Source organism: Varanus komodoensis, unplaced genomic scaffold (assembly GCF_004798865.1).
Source record: "Varanus komodoensis strain SLA01 unplaced genomic scaffold, ASM479886v1 scaffold2, whole genome shotgun sequence".
Lineage (NCBI taxonomy): Eukaryota > Metazoa > Chordata > Lepidosauria > Squamata > Varanidae > Varanus > Varanus komodoensis.
The window spans coordinates 5,888,382-5,913,792 of record NW_025335568.1 but is presented as its reverse complement, the minus strand read 5'-3'; the positions used below and the strand labels follow the sequence as shown (position 1 = coordinate 5,913,792).

The 25,411-nt window shown below is 45.6% G+C and overlaps 1 protein-coding gene across 7 annotated transcripts in view; it reads right to left on the bottom strand.

The window, feature by feature from the left end:
- The window catches only part of CTNNA2 (catenin alpha 2), a 510,292-nt gene that overhangs the window by 93,552 nt on the left and 391,329 nt on the right, over positions 1–25,411 (bottom strand). The window lies entirely within an intron of this gene.

Below are 25,411 nucleotides of genomic sequence, written 5' to 3'. Positions count from 1 at the left end.
AGTTGGGAGAACTTGTAGACCATTTGTAACCACTATTTTTCATGTTTTTCAGCAAACCTAGCGCTAAAAATTAGGGAAAAATCCAAAAAATTGACTAAAAAGTACATTTTCCCCATAGGCCAAAGCACACACATTATTTAAGGAATCTGAGCAGTTTGCAGGGTGTGGGCAATCCCGGGAGCACAACTTTGTACCAGTATGGATTTGTACAAAAGTGCATGAATGCCTTTGCGCAAAATATAATTCTATCTAGGACCAGATGATGGAATGAAAGGTTCCTGAGAATTTGCAAAATGTAGATGGAACCGATTTGACAACATCTGTACATCTGTATGGATCACTGTTGTACTTATTACAATGCATTCACATTCTGCCTTTGGTTCTCTCGTGAGTAACCCAAGGTGAGTAACAGAGCTCCTTTTCATCCCCCAAATGGGATTTACAGTGCCATTTTCTGTTCTTGGCTGTGGAGACAAGTTGCTAAATGTAAACAAGGCAGCAGAAACATGGAGATTCATCTGCTTTCAGGTATGTCAATGCAGCAAATGTGGCACACAAATTTTTCAGCATTATTGATGCGAAGTAATTTGAGCTGACCCAAATGGCTTAGATCTTGTATCATCTATATAGAGGAAACTCTGTCAGCTTTTGCAATATCTATGCAAAGGATGTTGGCATTGCGGTATCGAGCCACCTGCAATGTTGCAGCCTTTGGTGGGCCCAATCCAGGCACTTAAACTAGTCAGGGAAGTGCTCAGGTTTCCCATAGAAAGTACTTAAGCTTCCTCATGGAGACCACCAATCTGTGCAACTTGATGGGCACTAGTGCAGTCTCTGCCAGCCTGGCGCCCACCAGATCTGGAAGTAAATCTTCCAGGATCCCTAACCATTGACCATTCTGGTCGCAGCTGATGGGAGTTGAAATCCAAACCATCCAGAGAGCACCAGACTGAAGAGCAACAGTTGATGCTCAAGTGCTCGGAAGACTTTGTTTGGTGGCGGGAATGCAAGCTTTATGCTTCTAAAGGGCCCTCCTCCAGGGATGATGCCTCCAAAGGACCATTCCTTCAGACATCATGTTGTACTTTACTATTCTGATGTTGCATTTATCTCCTGAACTTTTTCCTCTGGTGAGGAACTCAAGGTAGCTTGCCTAGCTCAGTGTAATCCTCAGAACAATTCTGTAGGTTAGGCTGCGAGTGAGCAATTGGCCCAGGCACCCAGTGAGTTTTGTGGTCAGCTGGGAACTAGAACCCAGAATTCCCAGTCCGGTATTCTAACCACTACACCACAGTGGTTCTCAGTGCTTAGAAGTTCTTTTCATTCTCTTCGTCTTCTTTCTGAGGACCAAGAGAACAAGCACGAGTGTTACCAAGCAGCCCCTCTCTCTGTCTCAGAAATCAGTATTAGAGAGATCCATTTGGAAATATGGGCTATGCACTCACCTGTAAGGACAGGCACATTTAAAAAAGTCACTAGGCACCAGAAAACAGCAGATAAGGATAACATGTTTTTGATCAATGAGTGTTTGTGTAAGTCAGAACAGTTCTACGTAAATGGTATGTTTTTGGAATGGGTGAAGATTCTTCTGTAGAACTCGACAATGCATGGTGAACTTCCCTTTGACTATGCACAAAGCTCTGAGGGTTTCTTAGAGCACTCACAAAGAATGGTTGCAGAAAACATTCTTCCCTTTCCTTTTCCAAGTGCAGATAAGGAGAGTGCGGAAAGTACAGTCTCTTTACCCCTGGTAGCGAGGAGGAGGAGGAGATAAAAGATAGTGGGAAGGAACTCATCTCATATCATGCACCAGGAAAATTGCTTTTGGAGAGAGAAAATACCCACCCCCAGAAGGGGATATCAGGTCCCAGGAGTGGGCTTTTTATCACCAAGCTGTAGTCTTCGTAAATGCTTTTTCTTTCTTTCTTTTTGAGCTAAGCGCTGCATCATAAAATCTGCAGAGGGCCAAATCGAAAGGTTTTGCACATACACTGGAAGTGTGAATCCATTCGGTTTGGAATCCACAGGTATCAAATTATTATTGGGGTATGTGGGTACCTCAAATACCTGCTGTGACTGAACAATTTGCCAACATTTCTCATGAGCATTCACAACGTCCTGGAGGCTGTTCAGCAGACTAGAAGGGAATCCTTCCCAAGCAGAAGCCACCCACAGTCTTGCCTACAGTTGTTGCTGCATTGAGTTTAGATCCCACTTTTTTCTGCTTGTGAGGATCCCAAGGTGGCTTGCCTAGCTCCATTTTATCCTCAGAACAACAACCCTATGAGGTAGGTTAGCCTAAGACTGGCCCAAAGTCACCTAGTGAGTTTCATGGCCAAGTGGGGACTTAAACCTGGATCCCCCAGGTCCTCAGTGCAGCTTTATAACTGTTACACCACACTGGATGCCCTGATTCCCACGGTACCCATAAATCTGTTAGTATCCATTCACAGCTCAACTAACATTGAATCTGCCTGTCCAAATGGCAACCTGTTGAAATTACAGGATCTGGGTAAGGAGCAGACTTGACCTGCAGTCCCTCAGGCTGCACGGCACCCTCTTTCTTGGGTACGACCCCCTGATTTCTGAATGTGCACACCATTTTCACCTGTAAACATACCCCAGAGATCCACTCATACTGGCACACAGAGGTTTGCAATATGAATGGATGAGAATTCCGGCTGATTAGAAAGAGCTCAGTGATGTCGCTTGTGCAGTGGCGAAGACCCCTCCATGACTTGCTTCCTCTTCAGCAACTTGAGCATTACCTGCCACTCTCAGTATTAAGTTGCCCAGCCTGCCTCTCACTCCGCAGCTGGTAAAACATGGTCTGTACACATGTCCAGGAGATTATCAACTTCACTCTTCCCCCTCAAACTCTCTTTGTTGAGCCGTCACTTCCACCTTCCCAACCGTGCATGGTCATGTTGGCTGAGAATGACAGGGCTTGCAGCCCAACACATCTGGAGACCACCAGGTTAGGGAATGGTTGCTTGTAGAGTTGGATTCTCAATACTTCCCTCTCTTCTTTTTATTTATCCTGTAACAATAATATACACACTGCCTAGCGACAGCCTTATCTTGCTCCACTTTGTTGTAGAACTCAGGAGAGCAGTATCCAGTGACCATCTCAAGATGTTCCATAAATCAACCAACTAGCATTGCTGGGGCATCCTCATCACTAAGATCTATGCCAGTGGCCACTTTGCCAGCAGTGGGAAGGAAGAGGGGAAGGGTGCTTTCTGAGTGCAGACAGGGCATTTTTGTCAGCCATTTATCTGTGTTCAGTTAATGTGTATGCACAGCACTAGTGTGTTAGGGCCCACTCTTGACTTGCATCGGAAGGCCTGAGAAACACCCAGCCTGTGCACCTGTGCAGTGTGTACACTTTTCAGTATCTGTGCAGAAGTAGGGGGCACAGCCTGCCACCAGGATGCACCATCCTGGCTCCATGATATGGGAATTGCCGCCATCAGCACCACCACCAGGTGTGTGCTTTCCAAGGATGAATGTCTGGTGGACGACTGGTGGAGTGGTGTGAAGGGGAACCCTGAGAGCTCAGAGGTATGTTCTCCTTCTGCACAGTACTGGAAGGGTTCAGGGCATGAGCAGCTGGGTAACAGATAATGCACCAGGACCCAGGAAACAAGGCAAGGTCGTCAAGGCCAGAATCAAGTCCCCAGTCCAATTCATCAGTCCAAATTGCAAAGTCAAACCAGCCAAAGTCCAACCAGGAATCTGCTGTACCAGCATCCAGGAAGCAAGGGAGTAGTCAAACATAAGCCAGAAGTCAAGAGCAAGGGAGACAGCATGAAGGGACCTCGGAGCCAGAGTTTCAGTACACCGAAGACCACTGCTGGTAGGGCAGCATGTACAGCAAAGAGCTGGCTCTTCACTAGCTTTTCCCCAGGAGCTCCCAGGTGGCGCTCATGGCTGCCCTGGCGGCTGCACCAGAGTGCGGGGCCAATCCTGCAATGACTGGGGCTGTTATTCCAACACGTGGCCAGCAGGAGGAGCCCTGAAGCGGCCCAGATCCTAACAAGTGTCCAGCCTCTCCAAGACCAATGTCATGTGAAAGATTTCCCTGGAACCCATCCAGGCTCCAGGGCTGCCACCGCCACCACCACGAGCACCACCCCCGAAAACAAGGCTGGGCCCTGGACTGACTCCCCGGAGCGCAAGTGTCAGGGTGGTTTCTTTGACCTTTGGGGCACTCCATAACCCCCCAGAGATGCCTCCCCACCTCTCATATGGCCTTAAATAGGCTCATCATTGCATTTTCCTTCTACGATCTTTTGGTGATGGAAAGGTTTCCATGTTTGCCTAAGAAAGTTGCTTTATAGCATAGCTGCGAAAAGATCAAACCATGGATCCAGATTTACCAGATGGGTTCTATCTGTCTCCCTGCTAGTACTGATCTTGAACTGCATTGGATAGAATCATATAAGCTATTCCTAATTCCCTTCCATCCCTCCAGTTGGGATGTTGCAGTGCATCTAAAATATCTGCAAAAAATATTGCTATTTTTTAAAAAGATTGACAGTTCAGAGGAGGGAATCTTGGCCTGCAAACTTTTTAACACAAAAGTTATTAACAAAGCAATTAATACAAACAACAGGACTGAGAGGCATTTCTAAAATAAGTCAGATTTGGCTTGCATCTCGGGAGAGTTCCTTGACTCCAAATTCAGATCTCTATTAAAACAAACATTCTTTTAATAAACATTCTGCTTTAGTATTATTTATTGGACCTTGAGGCAAAGCTACCAGTTGGAAATGATTAATGAACACATTCATATGCCCCTACCTCTTTCTGCCATTCCTTCGCTCTCCCCTCGCAGCATTGATCTGTTCCTGTTTCCAGAGCACGCTACCGTGTGAGCCCTGATCCATCTGCTCGTGTGACCCCCTCCCCCTCCACATCCAAGGATGTGGCTTGCATACCTTGCTCTGAGAAGATGTATCGAAGCAATAACTATTCTAGGCTCCAAGAAAAGCCTTGCAGACATACCCCGGTTGAGCTCTTGATTGAAATGTGAGGGATCTTGTTTTTATTTCAAAGGGAGACAAATGAATTGGCCTTTTGGCTAACAGCCTTGAAGCATTTGTGTCAGAAACACTCTTCTAAGATGACATTCTGCAACTGATTCCCCAGGTTTGCTTACTTAACCGCTGCTTTGCAAACCTCAAACGTTACCCTAATCTTCATTAAAAAGCCCCCAAAGCTACAGAAAACAGTAATTATGCTTCAAAGGCAGGGGCAAAATTCAGATGCCTCAGTTCCAAACTACAGTAAGGATGTCCTTTGAACACTAGCATGGAACATTAAAGTTCAGATAAAAAGGGGGCTTCACGAATTACAAAATAAGACATCTTTCAAGTTCCCTTTTCCTCCTTTTATGAGCATCAAGATGAAAGAATTGTCCAAAGGCTCCAAAAGTGCTATATATCTTACCTTCTCTCAGGTACACTGGCTGAAATCTGAGAGCCATTTTAATGGCACCATAATAGGTACCTTGACACAGCAATAGAAGCAGCAAATTGGAAGCGCACTAATGGAAGTGGAGATTTCTCGCCGCGTGGCTGGCGAGTGATCTCAGATTCCTCTCCCTCTGTGTGGAAAATGAATGCAGCTTTAATTCAACGGTGCTCATGTCTGACCTCGCATGTGGACTCGCTTCTTAGCTCGCTTCCCCACTCCTCACCTGAAGCAGCATAGATCAGTTTTGATAAGGGTGGGCAGCAGGTTGTTTCAAGATATTAAAATCGGTGTGGGGGAGCAGCAGAGGCACCGGAAATCTATTTGCTGTGCTTCTGATTCATGATGGGTCGCATCAACCCATTTAGACGTTAAGCCGTGGTGAGTCGGCTGGCCCGCGTTGCGGCTGACAGATGATCGAGGTCACTGGGGCCGCTGGCTCCCTCCCCACCCCTCCCAGGGACGCCACGGCAAAACGGATTGCTCTCTTGCTCCCTCTCATGACTGAGAACCATTTGTGGCTCCCTGCAGCTGGTTTGTGCTCTCCGTTGTTTTCGGGCACCCAAAATGTGTGCAAATCGGTGTGTGTTTTCTTTTTAAATACAGCCAAATGTCCCTGTCCAAAACCCCTCCTAGCTTGTCTGTCTGTCTGTCCGTCTATATGACATCCCAATACTAAAAATTTCTGGAGAGTTTACAAAAAACAGAAACACCAAAAACAAAGCAACCGTCACAATGACAACAGACGGCGCACTGCATCTGGCAGATGATGATACAAGCAAGCTACGTAGCTATCAACACTCCCTTTGCTCAGAAAAAAGGGGGTTACGAAGCACCTCGCATCTCGGGAAAGAGCACCGAATCACCATGATGGCTTTCCCTTTCTTTCTTGCAAACAGGGATACACTCCATGTTCAGTGAGGCTGACAAGCAGTGGCTCATGACCTCTCTGAGATCTTTCTAATATCGTCATCTCTGGAATAGGGTTGCGCACGTCCAAACTGAGGTGGGAGTCAATGCAGCAGAGGTGGTGCATTTCTTTGCTTCGTCTTCTTTAAATGGTTAATAAGACACAGCAGGGGATTTTTGTCAGCATCGGGGCCACCAGGAGGTTTTGCATGCCCTCCACCATGGTTTGGATGGAGACTGCCCCCTTCTGCGGGAACTAGACATCTTGGAAGGGAAGCTCCTGTTGACCTGGATGGAAGCACCCCTCTGGAGCTAGCAAGAGCTGCAAGGAAGGGGATTTCTAGTGGGCCTGTGGTTGGAAAGGACCGGGCAACCCCTCCTCAGAGACTAGTCCTCCCTATGATTACTGTATCAGGTGCCTGGCAGTAGCAAGTAACTGGAACAAGTCCTCCCGGTGCTTTTGCACAGACCTGCAGTCTATGAAGGAAGCCCTGGCCCCCTTTCTGAGGAGCCTGCTGCCTGCTGATGTCAGGCAGATGCCAAGCCTTCTAAAGACATTTGAAGGAGAGCCAGGTGGGGACTTGGCTAAGAGAGTGGGTCTGGGATCCGGGCGATCTGGGCTCGAGTCCCCACTCAGCCATGGAGCCAATGGGGTGACTGTGGGACAGTAACAGAATCTCTGCCCAGCCTAGCTCACAGGGTGGTTATTGTGGGGATACGATGGTGAGCAGCAGGAGAATGATATAAGCTCTGTTTTCTTAAAAAAAGAAAAAGGTGGGATATAAATCGAACAAACAAACAAGTTTCTATTTAATGGACCCTTCCCTGATTGACTAACTGCAGTTTTACCAACAAACTGGACTTCAGTATTTCAATTTGAAGTCTGTTGCTCTGTTGCTTTGGTTTCGCACAATGGGGCCGTTTGCTTCTGAAAAAAGGTGCTTCCAGATAGGGATGAGCCAGCAATGCTCCCTTTCGTGAGCTCCTCTGTCCTGCCCCATTCTGGAAAGAAGCTTTTCTGCACATCCTGGGAGGCTCTGGGTGCATTGGCAGCTCCAAAGCCCCTTTGTGCAAACACTGGATCCTGCAAGCAGAACATCCTAATAAGTCCTACCTTGTGCTTTGATTCTTCTCTTTCCCCTCTTTTTGTGATCACCCCCTGGGAATCTTGTAAGATGCAAAGAGAGAGTTACATCAAAGATCCACATTCAGGTGACACAACCAGATTGGCTTCAAACAGATCTGAAAAGCTTACTCTGCACCCAGAGTGTATCATCTACTCTGGACACAGACTTGTCTCCGTAAATGCAGACCATCCATCCTGCTCATTAATCTGCAATTCTGAGAATGGCTTGTATTACCAAGGAATGGAAGGGCAGGGGCAGCCAGCCCCTTGACCTTCTACCGTAGCCTGTTAATGTTTCTATTTTTAGAAAGGTCGAGGCTGAATTAGGCTATATTATCAAAAGGAGAGTCAGAGATTTGCTCGCCTAGTTCATTACCACTCACCATAATTCAAGCCCTGCTAATAGGTGTCCTTTTACAATCTGTTGTTGTCATCATCTCTGACCTAGGGAAACCCTGTGAATGAAAGCCCTTCAAAACTTCCTACCCATGACAGCCCTGCTCAGCTCTTGTGAATTCAAGTGTGTGGCTTGTTTTACTGAATTAATCCAGCTCCAATCTGGACCTCCTCTTCTTCTGACTTTGGCTCCCTCTAGCATGATCATCTCCAGGGAGTTTTGCCTTCTCCTGATGTGCCCAAAGTAGGGTAGCTTTGCCATTTTTGCTTCCCAGGGAAAGTTGTGGTTGGGTTTGATCTTGGACCCACTTGCTCATCCTTCCATCACTCCAGGGCATGGATGGATGGCTGAAATTCGGTTGGAAGCATCCCTCCAGGCATTCATGGTTTTTCTGATGTGCTCAACCCAGGCTTCCAAAGGGAGCTGAGCAGAGGGGAAGTCCTCTAACACTTGCTGAACCAGTGTGGATTGGTGGATGCCAGGAAGCACTTCCTGACAGTCAGGACCCCGAGGATGTGGAAAGGGCTTCCACGGGAGGTGGTTCAGGGCCCATTGGTGAGGGTGTTCAAGGACAGGCTGGACATGCACATGGCAGGCATGGCGTGAGAGGAGCCAGCTGGAGCTGAGGGTCAGACTAGATGGCCCGGGAGGTCCCTTCTGACTCGCTCTGTTTCTGTGTTTCTATGCACAACCAGCAACCTTTTTCCACTTTGGCAGCAGCAACTGAAAAGGGGGCAGTTGCTCATGTAAAAGAGAAGCACTGTTTGCGCCAGCAGTCAGTCATGGGAGCTGCTTCCCTCGAGCCTCCCCCCCGCCACCCGGGTTCTCCATGTCCGTCCTTCTCCAGTGTGCGTGGCTGCTCTCACGTGTGAGCAGGCACTGCTTGCACGACATGTGGGACTCTATCTCTAGAGAGTGCCCCCAAAACGCTGGGCACACTCACCAGGAACTCAGGCTCTGGCTCTCTACAATGGGAACCAGACTCCTGCGAGCTGAGCCCAGGGAATCCAATGGATTCTCAACCATGGGTGGATTCATTGCACATCCCCCATCCAGGGCTCTTCCAAAGCTCTCATCTAACGCCATGTTTTAAACACATCCATTTTCTGTCCACTTTCGTCACAGTCCAGCTTTCACACCCCAACACAGTGATTGAGAATACAAGAGTGTGGGTGATTTTGGTCTTGGTTTCCAGCAAAACATCCTTACACATGATAAGCTTTGCTAGCTCCATCTTTAATAGGAGTGTTATGGAGGAGAAACCCTGACTAAGGCAGGGATTCTAGTTAATTATCTTTCAAGATGCATGGTAATGCTAGAAGAGCTGTAATAACTCTGGAGAAGTTGTAGTAACTCAAGATGAGTCCAACCAAACCAGAGAACCCTAAGTTGGAGAAATCTACAACAACACTACCAACAATCTCCACCTGCTGAGATGGTGTAGAAGTTCAGGTGATACTTTGGCACTAATAAAGTCTGTTGGGTCAGATAAGTTTGCCAGTCTGAGCGAATGGGAAACCCAGCTCCATCTGATTCCAAACTTCTGATTTCACCTTGCTTTGTCCTCAACTCAAGCTGAGCCAGTCTATGCTACAACACTTTCCCCAAATAATGAGGAATAAGGCCCCATCAGCTCTGCCAAGCCTCTACTTATCTCCCGGAATCATCACTGCTCATATATTTAACACTTACTTCCTTTTTGCCGTCTATATTCTGCTGTGAATTAACAATGGCAGGGTTTTGTTTTAAGCCAGCCTTCCACAGACGTGGTTTTCTTAGCTGAGTCAGCCGTCCAGTTGCAGAGCTAATCTCTGTGACCTTCTAATAAAAAAGGCCTTTTCCCCTCTTTTGTTGAATCAGCCCTGCAAAAATTACACATTTAGCAGCTTGAGCCACGCACTGAATACTAATTGGGAGCCGAATTTCGCCAGGTACTTTGGCACACAGGTGCATTTGAAATGCCAGCTTCAGTGACTTGGTGAGTTTCCACATGTGCTTAAATATATGGGTGCGATCAGAGATGGACATTATATAGATCAGTTGCGGAGAGCCAAACTAGACGTTCTATGGATATACATTAAGTGGCTTCCTGGCTTCCTGATATATTCATATATTATTTTATACGTTCTCTCACGACTGCAGCTGATAAGGTTCCAAACTAGAAAGGAACAGCAGCAGAAGGGGGGGTGGGGGGCACACGCACGGTCTTCATCTTATCCCCTTTGGTTTTTGGGCTACAAAAACTGTTCATCGGTCGCCTCACTGCCCTGCCGCTGTTGACAAGAAGGTGGGCAACAATACGGACTCACCTTTCAGAGCTGCTGTAAGGCTCACTGCTAAATCATGCCCATGAAACACCTGAGAGTGCTATGCAAGTGTTAAGTATGACGTTGTCGCCAGCATTTTTAACCATCTTTGGCCAGGATCTGAAGAGTGATCCACGCATTCTGCAGGTCGCAAGCAAGTGCTGCCTTTGACTTTTTCTAACGGTGCCGCATGTTTCTGTTCACGTGGGGAACTTTCAAAAGCAGTTTTCAGGATGGCATTTGGTAAGGCAAGAGGATGGCGTTCAAAGGTGGGGAGGAGAACGGTTTAAAAACAACACCCCACCTATCAGGCATGCTTTAAAGTAGCACTTAGGGCAGGAATCCAGACCTGCCCACACACCAGTAATGGGCCCACCCACCCTGCTTGAGTGATGGAGCTCGAAGTAAGTGGAAATGCTCATTTCTGTAATAGGGAGGTTTAGTGATGGAACTTGCCACTGGGAAGCCTTCTTGACTTCCCCAGAGGCCCTTTTCTGCCAAGCTGTCTCATGCCCTGTTCTGCGCAGAGGGGGTTTCTTGGGAGGAAAAATTTCAACCAGCAGCTGTCAAGAGAAACATTGCTGCCGCTGCCACAGCCAAGGTGGCCTGACGTCCTACGTGGCAGACAATTATTTGGGCTTTGTACAAAGCCCTAAATGGCTTAGGGCCTAAGGATTTCTAAAGGAACATCTCTTCCACATATACTTATCCAGACCCTAAAATCACCTATGGAGGTCCTTCTCTGTGAGCCACTGCTAAAAGGAGCCAGGAGGGTGGCCACAAGTGGAAGGGCCTTCTTGGTTGTGGCTCCTCATCTTTGCAAACAGCTGCCCAGGGAAATGCACCTGGCGCCAACACTGTATACTTTTTGGTGCCAAGTGAAAACCTTTTTATTCTATCTTTTTACTTGTTGAATAGATGGCTTGATTTTATATTGGTTTTAATTCAGATTCTGATGAAATGGTTGCAGTGGATCAGTATTCTGTGCTGTGTATTATTATTGTATCTTCCTTGTTAACTGTGGTTACTCCCTTTGAAATTGTTATGGTTGCTATGGAAGCTGTTGTTGTTACTGGGCTTTATGTTCTGAGAGCATTTGCTATAGAATGGTCTATAAATGATTAAAATAAATATTAAATATAATGTTTAGTCATTTATATTTATATCCTATCCTTTACCCTTTGAGAAACTCAAGGAGGCTTCCATAATACTCCTTCTCTTCTAAATCTTATCCCCACAACAACAATCCTGTGAGGTAGGTTGGGCTGAGAGTCTGTAACTGGTCCAAAGGCACCCAGTGAGCTCCATGGTTGAGTGGGGACAAGAACCCAGATCTCCTGACTCTGCACTCTGGACCGCGACGCCACACCGATGCTCCATCTGCCAGTCCCCTTGATAAACTGCTCTTTATTCTGAAGGTACACTCTTTTAAGGACTTTATCCTTTAAAAGAACCCTCAAAAGACAATCAGGGGCTTAGAAATTACCCATTTGCTGTTTGCACCCAGGCAACAGATGGCACAAGAATATAGGTCACCTGATCAATCTACTCCAATATGGTGAGATGTGTTGAATTTGCTATGTGAAATACAGAAATTATTTCCAAAGTTGCTTTAGTTCCCCTCCTCCTCCTCCTCCTCCTCCTCATCATCATCATCACCTTCCCCTTCCCCTTCATCACCACCATCATTATCAATATCACTATTATTTCTATACTTGCCAACAGCTGAAGCTTTTTGGGAAGTTCACAACAATTAACCTATGCATTAATTAACAGCATATCGATTAACCTATCTGAATGAGTGCCTTCTTTTGCCCTCTTCTTTGGTGATGTGGAAAGTGGCTGGTCCAGCCAACAGGCAGAAAGAAAGCAAAAGGAAATGTTCAATATGCATTCTAATCCCAAAGAAAGGGATGCAAAAGCGTTCAGCAACCATTGCATTAATTTCCCATGCAAGCAAATTTATCCTTGACTTTTTCCTCCCTCCCTCCACCAAGCCAACATTTTCAATTAACATCTTCACACTAGCATTTGGAAGGTGCAGAGGAGCTTGGGCTGCGAAATCTCACTTTCCAAATATATGTATCCTGCATACAGTGAAGTCTGACATTTGCCCTATTTGGGAACTCGTTAGCATTTGATGGCTCTTTTGCATGACAGACTCACTCAGAATGTTCGATGTGTGAAAACTGGGAACAATTCATAGAGTCATGACCTTACCATGCAAAAACAGGGCGAACAAAACCTGAAATGAGGGGCAGAACAAACATTTGGTATTTGCACCTGTTGTACATCGAAAACATTGACTAGAGGGGCTGCTGGCACCCTCCAGGTCTCTGTGGATGAACCTCCTCCACAGATTGGCTCAGCAAGTCCTTGGACAGTACATGCCTTTCCTGCTGGATGAGGAAGCACTGCTGTGCATCACTGATCTCTGAACCATCTGAGGGGGGTTGCTGAGCTTTGTGCAAGAGATGATTTGTGTCTCAGCCTTGCACTAAAACAGACTTAAATGAATAAACACGTCTCATGGATGTGCAGAATCTCATTCGCCTTCCGGAGCTGTAGAAGAACTTTGAAGGAAATCTTGTTCAATGCAGATTGCATTTCAACATGATGAACTAGCCAAATTTGCATTCTGTACCACGTATGCATTTTGGTGACTGCATTACCCAAGGGCTGACAGCGAGCACCCCGAGGAATGAGAAAGATGAAGGGAGGATCGCCCACACTGAGTTCCCATGCGATTTGGGTGATGTGGGGTCACACCTGATGACCTGGATACCAACTCTGATATTCCAGAAATAATGATGCCCACATTATTCCCAATTTATTGTGCCTTGTGGCTTTAAAATAAGGGCAGGCAACAGAGCCAATGCAACCAGTTCATGGGCATTTAGGGCAAAGGGCTTATGGTCAGATGTCCGGCAGGTCTAAGATGGGTATATTTCCTTGCAGAGACTAACTTCACTGCTTCCACAGGTCCACATGAGCTCCTGACATTGTTTAAGGCAGCTTTGATGAAGAGGATTTCAGCCTGACGTAAGCAATGAGTGAGCCATCAATTGCTTTCTATAGATTGGCTCAGAAATAACTGAAACCATTTCCCAAATAATTAGGAGACGGCTTGTCGCATTATTAGCAAATCCAACTTAGACCAGCCTTCCCCACTGATGGCCTGATTTGGTTTCTGATCTGTCTTTCCACTAAGAAAAATGACATTCAGGAAAGCTCCTGATGGTCAGGAATCATTTATGACTCCAGCTGATTGAGGCTGCCTAGCCATGTAATTCCCATTTAATTCAATGGAACATCTTTCTGAATAGCATTGTGTAGGATTATGCTTTTTATTTAAACAGCATTTTAAATGTTAATACTATTGAATTTTATCTGGCCAGGGCGGCTTATTTTATATTGTGTGTGTGTGTGTGTGTGTGTGTGTGTGTATTTTAAATTATTATTATTATTTTAATGTATATATTTTAATTTTTATTTATGTGGTTCTGATTTTTTGTTGTAAGCCGCCCCGAGGCTTCGGCGAATGGGGCGGCATAGAAATGTTTTAATAAATAAATAAAAATAAAAAAGGGGAGGGGAATTTAATGATACCATGGAAGGCAAGAAACATTGGTGTGGGGGAAGCTTATCCACAGCCAAGGGCCACATTGTCCCAAAGTCCTCTGTGGAATGGTAGCCAATCCCCTTCCACCATTCTCCTTCTATCTCCCAATCTGTTTGATCTGAACATATCATGCGAAAGGCTGAATTAGGATCAAAGGAAGGAGTGGAAAATGGTAGAAGACGTATCAATGATTTAAGATATGCAGATGATACCACATTACTGGCAGAAAGCAGCAGTGAACCGATACAACTCCTGATGAAAGTGAAGGAAGACAGTGCAAAAGCAGGACTGCAGCTGAAGAGTAAGAAAACAGAAATCACGACTGCAGAAGAATTCCATGACTTTAATGTCAACAATGGAGAAATTGAAATGGTGAAAGGTTTTACATACATGCTGAGTCATCAATTCAAAAGGAGCCTTCAGAGAAGAGATTAGAAGACTGAGATTTCAAAGGGCAGAAACGAAGGAACTAGGAAAGAATACTGAGTGTAAGGAAGTTACCCTACTGAGCAATTCCAAGATCATCCACACTATTGATCACCACACATGAGTGTAAAAGCTGGACAGTGAAGAGAGCCGACAGGAAGAAAAAAGATGCATTAAATAAAACACGGAGCTGAAGGAGGTTTCTGTGAACACCCTGGACTGACAGAATGATGAACAAGAGGGACCCTGGTCAGGTCAAGCCAGAATTTTCCCTGGAAGCAGAAATGATGCCACTGAGACTGTTGTACATCAGGTACCTCATGAGAAGCCAAGACTCCCTGGAGAAGACAATCATGCTAGGGAAAGTAGAAGGCAGAAGAAGACGGGGAAGACCAAACATGAAATGGATGATTCCTTCAAGGAAGCCTTGGGTTTACAACAGTTGAGCAAGGCTGTCAAGGAGAGGACACTGTGAAGGGCAGCCATCACAGGTCGAGCATAAGTTGTAGGTGACTTGATGGCACGTAACAACAGCAATAATTTCAGGCATATCAAAAAGCTGAAATGACTGTCTGAACCAAAGCTTGTCTTGAGCTATTACCAACAGCGAGCTTGATCTAGGGAAGAGGTACATGCTTGCTTAATAATGTTGATGTCCTGGACAGGTCAAAACCATGAAGGGCGTGTTGCGAAATTTCTATCGGACTTTATCATTGAAAGCATTATCTAATATGAATAAGCATGGAAAGGTTGGATTAAATGAGAACAGTCATCAAATCAAAGTTCAATAAACTATCCTACATGTATTATGTTCAAGGGCAAAACTATAACAGGTAGGGATAATTATTGCATGAGATGGCTCCCAGCAGGGAATAATTTCTGCTGGCCAGAGTATGCACTGGGCGTAAATGCATTGCATGTTGCCTTCTTTTCTTTTCCTATGGCAAGCTTGCTCGACAAATGCCACATTATCACCCTTTCTACACTTGTCCTAAATGCATGTTGTGTGTTTTCTTTGTGTCAATAAACACTTTAAATATAATCTATGAACATCTATATATAAAGTAGCAGTGTGGCACCGAGATGCAAGAAGCAAATAGGTGAAATTGAGCAACTGGGTTGAGTGCAGAAGGACAGAGTCATAGAAACAGCGAAACAGAGTGAGTCAAAAGGGGCCTCCCAGGCCATCTAGTCTGACCCCCTGGCTCCAGCCGACTCTGCTCACAACATGCCCACCATGTGTGTGTCCAGCCTGTTCTTGAACACCCTCACCAAGGGGGCCTCAACCACCTCCCACAGAAGCCTATTCCATACCCTTGGGGTCCTAACTTCCTGACATCCAAGTACTTCCTGACATCCAAACTGAACCTTGGTTCTTGATTCCCTGAGTCCTTCTCAGCATTAGAAAAACCACATGCCTATGAATCTGGAGATCCCATGTGAGGGGGAAGGTGTAAGTTGGTATTCTGCAACAGCAGGGGGTTGGGCCTAATGGCCTTCATGGCCCCTTCCAACTCTAATATTCTATGATTCCATGAAGCAGTCGGTGTGAGCTTAAGTGGACTCCAGGGAATGGTGGAGGACAGGAAAGGCTGGAGGAATGTTACCAATGGGGTCCCAATGGGTTGGACGTGACTTCGCAACTAACAACACCAATGACAGAGAAGGAGGACAGAGCCTGTCAAGAAAACTTGAGGACTACTATATTTAAATTATTAACCATGAATTATTTCACAAGTACCAAGGAATGCTTGCAAGTTTCCCAGTCTTTGGTTGCCTTTGCCAACTCTGGACCTCACCAAGCCAGGCATTCATCTACAGCTCAGATTTTAGTTGGACCCAACAGAGAGGATGGGCTTTTGCAACCTCTCCTCTACTTTTGGGACTGCAGGTGGCGCAGTGGTTTGAACCGCTGTGCTGCTGGGCTGGTTGATCGAAAGGTCGCCGGTTCGAATCTGCACAACGGGGTGAGTTCCTGTTGCTCTGTCCCAGCTCCTGCCAACCTTGCAGTTCGAAAGCATGCAAATGAAAGTAGATAAAAAGGTACCACTTTGGTGGGAAGGTAACAGCATTCCGTGCACCTTGGTGTTTAGTCATGCCGGCCACATGACCACGGAAATGGTCTGCGGACAAATGCTGGCTCCCTTGGCTAGGAAACAGAGATGAGCACCGCCCCCTAGAGTCAGGCATGACTGGACTTAATGACTGGACTTAAACCTTTACCTTTACCTTTACCTTCTACTTCTACTTTCAGGTAAGCCTTATGAGATTCTGAAGCTTTTGAGCATAACTGGGACCAGCAAGGTCGGCAAGGGCCTTGCAAAGAGAAGGGCATTCTTGTGGTGGCGCCCCAATTATGGGACACCCTACCGCCAGAGGTTCACCAGGCACCTACCTTACCGAGTTTCAGGTGCCTGGCAGAAACTTTCCTTTGGCACCACCTAGAAAATGTACATCAGTGCATGGTTTTAATTATATCGAAATGTGTTTTGGTTTTATTGCATTATTTTATTGTGGCTTTCTTTCATTGAATTATTAAGCGATTTTAATTGTATTATTCTATTAATGTTAATTTTTGATTTTATACTGTAATAGCCACCCAGAGAGAATGTTGCTAATGGGCAACTTTAAACAAACAAACAAATTAATTAATTAGAGGGTCTCCCACTCAAATACATCAAGGCTTTTCTGTGGATTTCTCCAGCCTGGGGGGATAGAGAAGTGGTCTTGGAAGATGACAGTGAGAAATTAAGGTGATTGAATTATTTTCGGAGGCACATGGATAAATACTTTTCCTACCCTGATGGCACACATTTATGTTCTTTCCATTTGCAGAAGGAAAATTTATAGCACGGAACTGACAGGATTCCTTCCACGAAGGCCAGAGATAAATAGGCACATCCATCTCTTTTTACCTGTCTGCACCCAAATTGAGGGTTCTTTTTTCGATATTTAATCTGAGAGTGGAGTTAGGTTTCCTCATACACACCATTTGCCTAACGGTTGTGTACATCCCCCCCCCCATATCGGAAATAAAACACTGAACAGCGAAGCAAGATGCTTAGTTTGCCCCGATGTTTAAGGGGACAATCTCCAAACCCACCGCCCACACAATCAAAGAATGGTGCTTGAAATTGCACAGGGGATTGTCTCTGAGATGTTGACAATTCTTCTTTTCTTTAAAGTGGTGCCCAATTATTTTTGACTCTTGCTGTGACATGAAACAGATTAACTCTGTACCAAACTGAGGCAAAGCCTCTGTTCTTTCTGTTTCTGTTTTTAAATCAGGTGGGTTTTTTTAAATTATTAGGCAGTCATCATTAGCTTCAAACTTTATTTATATTAATGTATAATGATTGTGGTTCATCATCATCATCATCATCATCATCATCATCATCAATTTCATATCTATACTGCCTCAAGCCAAAACTCTTTGAGCATCCATTGGCAAGTCTGTGTAATCCCCACCGTGGTTCGCACCCACCAGTAAATTCATATATGTGACTTAGTGTCTAAAGCAGACTCACTAGCTGTTATAAATCCTGCAAACCAGAAAGATATGCAAGACAAACCTCATATCTCCCCCTCTCCCAGGAGGAGGGAGGCCTCAGAATGAGAACAGCTGAAAATCAGGTCTGTTTTGCCTCCTTTTACAAATTTACAGATTCTGGAAAGCAAGCTAAATTCTTGCAGCAACACAACTGATGTTTGCAGTAGCACGTTTAGAATCTGGAAGACTTCTTTTTTCCAGGTTAAATTGGCTAGTGCCTTAAGGGAATTGTTTCCCTTTTCAAGCAACTCACTGAATCGAGTTGCCTGGAGTACCCAACCAAAACTCTCCTTGGAGTCCTTGGAGTCTCCTCGCCCCTGCCCAGCTGGCCAAATAGCCCCGAGCTTGTAAGTGCCAAGAACAGGTTACTCCACCAATGGATTCTCCTGCAAGGCAAGTCTTGCATCTTAAACCAGGTTTAAATTATTCCCAGAAGACAAGGGTGCATAACCACTTTTAGTACACAGGTTCTAGGGGCCAATTTGCAGTGGAGGGCCGGGTGAAAGGCCAAGGAAGAGGCCCAGCAGCAAAAGGGGCGGGCAAATGCTAAACACAAAAACAAAAAGCTGGCATCTGTTATCTTAAAGCTCTTCCTGCCAGTAACTAGAGGCATTTCGATTTCAAGAAAACAGTATCCATGCAAACTTTCCCCATTGCCACTGGTGGTGGGTGACACTGTGGCAGGGTAGCCACTCTGAAGTTCAGCCTGAACTGCCAGAAAGATATCCGTGGTGCTGACTTCAAGCCCCCAGAGTGCTCTGGGACTACGGATAGCTCCTTGGAAGTTCAGACTACAGCTCAGAGTGGATATGCTGTCTCACTGACATTCAGGAGCAGCATCTGCAGGGGACTGCAGCATACAGACAATAATTTAGTGTATACTCTGCAGCACTGGGGCATGATCCTACTCATGCATAAAGAGGAGACAGCCCTACAGCCTGGGGCATCCTTGTAGCTGAAGGGCATGCTTCCACCTGAGCATCCATAGGGCTGTTGCCCATAATTCCTGAAAGCGCTGTACTTCTGTCCCTAAAGTAAAAGGTAAAGGTAAAGGTTTCCCCTTGACATGAAGTCCAGTCATGCCTGAGTCTAGGGGGCGGTGCTCATCTCTGTTTCCTAGCTGAGGGAGCCAGCATTTGTCCGCAGACCATTTCCGTGGTCATGTGGCCGGCATGACTAAACACCGAAGTGCACGGAACTCTGTTACCTGCCCACCGAAGTGGTACCTTTTCATCCACTTGCATTTGCATGCTTTCGAACTGCCAGGTTGGCAGGAGCTGGGACGGAGCAACGGGAACTCACCCCGTTGTGCAGATTCGAACCAGCGGCCTTTCGATCAACTAGCCCAGCAGCACAGCAGTTCAAACCACTGCGCCACCTGCAGGTCCCTAAAGTACTGGAACCCTAATTCAAGGTCCATAGTTTTCTGCTCTTGGGTTACTCTTTAATCTTCATAGCATTGCTAACGGAACTGTACAAATTTTCAACAGAGCAGTAAACCAAACCATATGCTCTCCCTGATTAAGGACTGCAATGGGGATAATATTACTGATTAGGTCTCACATATTACCCCCAGTCCTCAGAGATTTGCAGTTTAACTCATGAAAGCAGATTACCTTTTTCAACAGAGCATTATTAGCTCATAAATACATAAAACCGTTTGCACATAATTGTGTTTCTTTTCTCTCCGTTTCAAAGCCCTCTGATGAGATGGCTTTTCTTGTGGTGCTTAAACAAGCAAATAAAAAAAACTATTTCTGATAGACTAAATAGAATTCCCATAATGATTTTCTAATAAGCATAACTAAAAGAAATGCTTTCAGCAATGCTCTCCATTTAACACAGAATGGGAAAGAAAACACTAATTCGTATACATGTGGTCAAATTATGGGATAAGCAGATGGGTTCAAGCTTTTAAAAATTATATGACAAAACATTCATTTCGCATTTGCTGTTTGGATATTTTCATGAATTTGATTTCAAGATATAGGACAATATCGTATGTAGCTTGTGCTCCAGAAGGTATTAGCACAAGAGGGAGGAAGCTAAGCTAAATGAAGATCTGCTGGCCTGCCCTGATTTGGAAGCACGTATCTCCGTTTCTTTCCTCTACCGAGCACTAACTCCCTGCTTCTAGTGGTAGGTCCTCTTGAAGTCTTCAATGGAGCAGTGATACATCAACGGGACAGGATACTGTGCAAGGGCGAAACAAGAACCAATTCTAATCCATCCATGTATTATGGACAGACTATGGAAGTGGGCAAAAGGATCTGGACAGACTATGGAAGTGGGCAGGAGACAACAGGATGGCGTTCAATGTGGATAAGTGCAAGGTCTTGCACTTGGGGCATAGGAATAGCTGTCATAAGTACAGGTTAGGGGACAAATGGCTGGAGAGCAGCACTTGTGAAAGGGACCTCGGGGTGCTGGTTGACTGCAGGCTAAACATGAGCCAGCCATGTGGTGCGGTGGTCAAGAGGGCGAACGCCACCCTTGGTTGCATAGCCAGAAGTGTGGCTTCTAGATCGAGAGAGGTATTACTCCCACTCTATATGACTCTGGTGAGCCCGCAACTGGAGTATTGTGCTCAGTTTTGGGCCCCTCATTACAGAAAGGATATAGCCAGATTGGAGTCATTGCAGCGTAGGGCCACAAGGTTGGTGGCCGGTTTGCAGGGGATGCTGTATGAGGCGAGACTGAGGGAACTCGGTCTCTTCAGCCTGGAGAAGAGGAGACTCAGAGGGGATCTGTTGGCGACATACAGGTATGTGAGGGGATGTCACATGGAGATGCACAGAGACCTGTTCTCCCCTGCAGAGGAAGGCAGGACGCGCTCCAAAGGAGCCAAGCTCAGGGAACCAAGGTTCAGTTTGGATGCCAGGAAGCACTTCCTGACAGTCAGCACCCCGAGGGTGTGGAATGGGCTTCCACCGTTGAGGCCCCATCAGTGAGGGTGTTCAAAGATAGGCTGGACGTGCACATGGTGGGCATGTCGTGAGCGGAGCCGGCTGGTGCCGGGGGTCAGACTAGATGGCCTGGGAGACCCCTTCCGACTCGCTCTGTTTTCTATGTTTCTACGAACTGCTCATCACAGGGCAGGATCCATGCACTGAGCAGAGGTTTGACCCAATGGGCTTATTGGGCCCCTGCACGTTCTCTGCTCCATTTTGGTGCAGAATTAGGACGAAATGAATTAAGTACTAGACAAATGAGAAACCGAGACAAACCAAACGTGACAGGTTGGCCCAAGTCCAGCTTTAATCTAATATTTTCCTTTCAGAGGAAAACGCACTCAGAAGCTTACAATGACATTTCTTCCTTGCATTAAATGAGAACTACATTTGAGGGTGCATCATCTGTTTTCTTTTTAAAATTCACTTGCTGACATCCATTCATTCTTCTGACAAGGCCGAGAGGGAAGCCAAGCCCAGGTGCCTGCTAGAGCAGACAGGAGCAGATGGTGATTTCCCATCCCACCTGTACAAGCCAAAGTTCTTATAATGGCCATGCTTTGCATTTCTGTGGCTCACGACTGGAGACGTAAAGTTCAATTCTTGAATCTTATTTAATCTTCAAATTTAATTTTAACAGGTACGAGGAACGGGACTGAGGCACACATAGGACATGTCTGCATTTGATCTGATATTTCAAGACAACCCTGACGGAGTAGCTGAGGCTTAGTGAGGGGTTCAGAAACATCATTCCCAAAGAGGTAGTTATTGTTTTGTAACACTGAGTATTTGCTTATGCAGGAGACACAGCAACTAATCATTGAAAATACCTTTCGGTTTGCTGAAAAATGGGGGGAAAGTGATGTTCAGAACAGTTATCTGCACAGTGGATCCCTTTCCTGGTGGATTTCCCGAAGCTCTTTACAGCAATCTGAGTCATCATCTTCCGTTTGCTACTGGGCTTTTTCATTAATTGTGCTTAGAGGTCAATGCCCATCGTCATATAGCCAATACAGTAGCACTTCTTGTGAACAAGCGGGAGTGAGGAGTAAACAACACCCCTCAAAAAGAAAAACAAAATCTGGAGTAAAAGCAAATCAAAACAAATGGCACCATCCCTCCACCACCCCAATGAGAACTGAACGAATTCCATGGGCATGGGATGTTGACAGTCTGTTTTGCTTCGGGGTGGGGATAATGGGGAGATAATGAAGCAGAGACATAATTGGCCGGTTGGAACCCTGAACCTTGCTTTTTTTTAAGATCCCACTTCAATTGCATAATCCTGGGCTGCCTTGTGTTCTTCTGTATTGCAATCCATTGCCTAAAATCCTGCAAAAAAACGAAAGACCCCTAATTGATTTCTTTGCTAACGTTTAGGAACTTCAATTGTGTGGAACATCAAGTCTGGAGGCAGATCTGCCTACCGTGGGGTACAGATTCAGCCCCCGAGGATTCCACAGAAGGTTAAAAGGCCTCTCCTAGTTGGTAACTGGTGGTTATGCCACCATTTCAGTTCATCGTGCCTTGCTCCCTGTGTCCTTGGACAGACTGTTTTTGCTTTGGGCCCTGGCATGTTGCACTCAAGCGCTTCTAGGAAATCCATCATTGCTTCCCCATCTGTGAAAATCAGCCCAGCATCCTCTTCCATCTATATATTTCTTGCAAGTTACATTCCTCTTTTACCTTGACTTTTGCTCTTTGCAAATTGTTAGACACAGCATGATATCTAAGAGCAACATATATTTAAGCAAAATGTAAATGTCCCCATTTTTAGACACAATAGTTCTTCTGTTAAAATAATGCTGAATGATTAAGACTAAGTGGTGATATTTTCCTTCTGCTGAGAAAAACAAGAAAGGGCTGTAATTTGAACCTTAAAATGTTAATGGTTAAACAAATCTAAACAAACTTTTAGGCTGCTGGTGCTGATGGTTTCTGAAAGGACAGGCATCAAACACTAAAGCGTAAGAGCATCTTTCCTGCAAGGAACACACACAAAGCAACACAGTTCTTGTGTTTGTGCATGTGAGGATGCACACACGGAAAGAAAGAGGAGTACTGGGAAAGGGTGGTTTATATCATGAATTCTGGAGACTGCTCAGAACAGGGCTGGACCTAAAAGGGAGGCAGGGGTGAGTACCTGCCAAGAGCTCATGCCTCAGTGAAGCAATATTCTGAACATAAAGCCATGCAAACAAATTCAAAAGCTGCCTTCCCAACAAGCCATGCTGCATATCCCACTTTTCCTCCTCCTGCTTCTTCCAACAAAGATGGATTAACAATTGATTGGTTTTAATTCCTGGTCCCCCTTCCCTTCACATATTATTTTCACAGTTGCTTATTTGTCTAGCTACACCCGGGATTTATTTAGTTATTGAGGGTCAGTGCACATGTAACATGGTTTATGAAGTGATATTGAACGGGGAGAAAGCTGCATTCGAATGATACCTGAATAATAAGCAGCCGGTGACTGGAGGACAAGGTTGACTTTTTTCCTGGCAGATGATGTGTCGATGTTTTGTTTTCTTTCAGAGGCGCAGCTTGTTTATCTTTATTTCCCCTTATTTATAATTAATTTTAAGAAAAGTCTAAACCCTGCACCCCTGGAAGCCCCTAGGATGACAACTGGCTGGCAGTGAACTTGGAACAGGGACAGACAGTACAGACTTGTCTGACAGTGTGTGACTGAACAAAGGCGATGCAGTGGCTTTATCTCACAGACAGGTATCCCCATGGGCAATGCAATGAGCTGCATGGAGTCGCCGTCGCTTGGCCTCGTGAAATATTATGTATTATTTATCTATTTATAAACAAACATTTATTTATAATATCCAGAGTAGCACCTTCCGTCTCCCTCCATTTTCCATATAAAAAGGTCAGAAGACAAAATGCATGAGTTTCTGGAAAAAGTGATGAATTGATACTGAGAATAATAAAATAGAAGAGAATTAAACATACTAAGAGGCTGCAAAATGCTCTCAGCTGGAACAGACATGGCTGGGAGCACGGGAGCTGTTGCGATGCGGTGTTGGATTCCATGCAGGAAGACCTGGGTTTGGATCAGTTGGGCCTGTCACCATCTCCCAACCTGGCCTACCTCACAGGTTGGTGTGAGGATACGAGGGACTCTGCATGCCACCCTGGGCTGTTTTGAGGAAAGAAAGAAGAAGAAGAGAAATCTACAATTGCCAAAACAGCAATGCTTTCTCATTTTCCGAAACCGGAGTAAAACAGTCCCAGGCTGGTGATGTCCATTCTGTATCCACACAGCAGCTGTGAAAGACCAAGTCTCACACAGATTCCCTTCCCAATCTAAGGTGCACACCAAAACTACACTCCACCCCCATGCAGGTGGCGGTGGAGGGTACCACACCTGTCGCATGTCTGGTCCTTCCCACAGTGGGGTTCAACAAACTTCAGAGCTGGACAATTTCGGCCGGGAAAATGCCAGGGGAGAAGGGTGACACACAACCGCAGGCCAAAGCATCTTTGTTTGTTTTGTCAACGCTTGGGAGATCTTGGGTGAAGTCCGGCAGGGGATCTGGCACATTTGTGTGCCTGTACCTGGAATAACTGTTCCTCCCTTACTCCAGTTGGACCCCAGGATAAGCAGGAAGATGCAGCAACACCATAACTGTGGAGCAGGTGGGGAAGATGGTCCACCATAGATCTGCCTCAGTGTTAGGCACTATATTATTTATTTATTTATTTATTTATTAAAACATTTTTATGCCGCCCCATTCGCCGAAGCCTCGGGGCGGCTTACAACATAGATAAAACAAGTTAAAATCCATATAAAATAATCTTGATTAAAACTCACATTATAAAATAAGCCGCCCTGGCCAGATAAAATTCAATTGTATTTAGCATTTAAAATGTTGCTTAAATAAAAAGGTCTTAGCCTGGCGCCGAAAAACAAATAACGACGGCGCCAGGCGGACCTCTCTGGGGAGCGCATTCCATAACTTAGGCGCCACCGCTGAGAAAGCCCTTCTCCGAGTAACCACCCTCCTAATTTCTCTCACGGAGGGCTCCCGGAGAAGGGCCTCTCCCGCCGATCTCAGGGGGCGACTGGGCAAATATGGATGTAAGCGCTCCTTCAGGTAACCAGGACCCAAGCCGTTTAGGGCTTTATAGGTCATTACCAACACCTTGAATTGGGCCCGGACTTCAATGGGGAGCCAGTGAAGCTGACGGAGAACTGGCGTCATGTGAACATAACGTCCAGTCCCCGTCAGCAGCCTGGCAGCTCTATTCTGAACCAATTGAAGTATCCGGACCGTCTTCAAGGGTAGCCCCACGTAGAGCGCGTTACAGAAGTCAAGACGGGAAGTCACCAGCGCATGAGTCACTGTTGCAGCCATATTAGAACACAAACAACTTGGTTCTTCACTCCCCTTCTATGTAAACCCAGAGAAAACTTAATGTCAGACCGTGCCACAGCGTAGCTCATAATTATTGTATCAAAGCTGCGAACAATTTGTGAAGAATTGCACAGACTGTGGTCTTTTCTTCCCTCCCCATTCACCTGCTGGCATCAAGGCCATTCTCAAATTAACTAAGATAATTATCTCTGTGTAATAAGTGCTGGCACCAAGTCTGCTGTTATCAAGAAATTTTCTTCTTTAATGAGCAGCATCCTA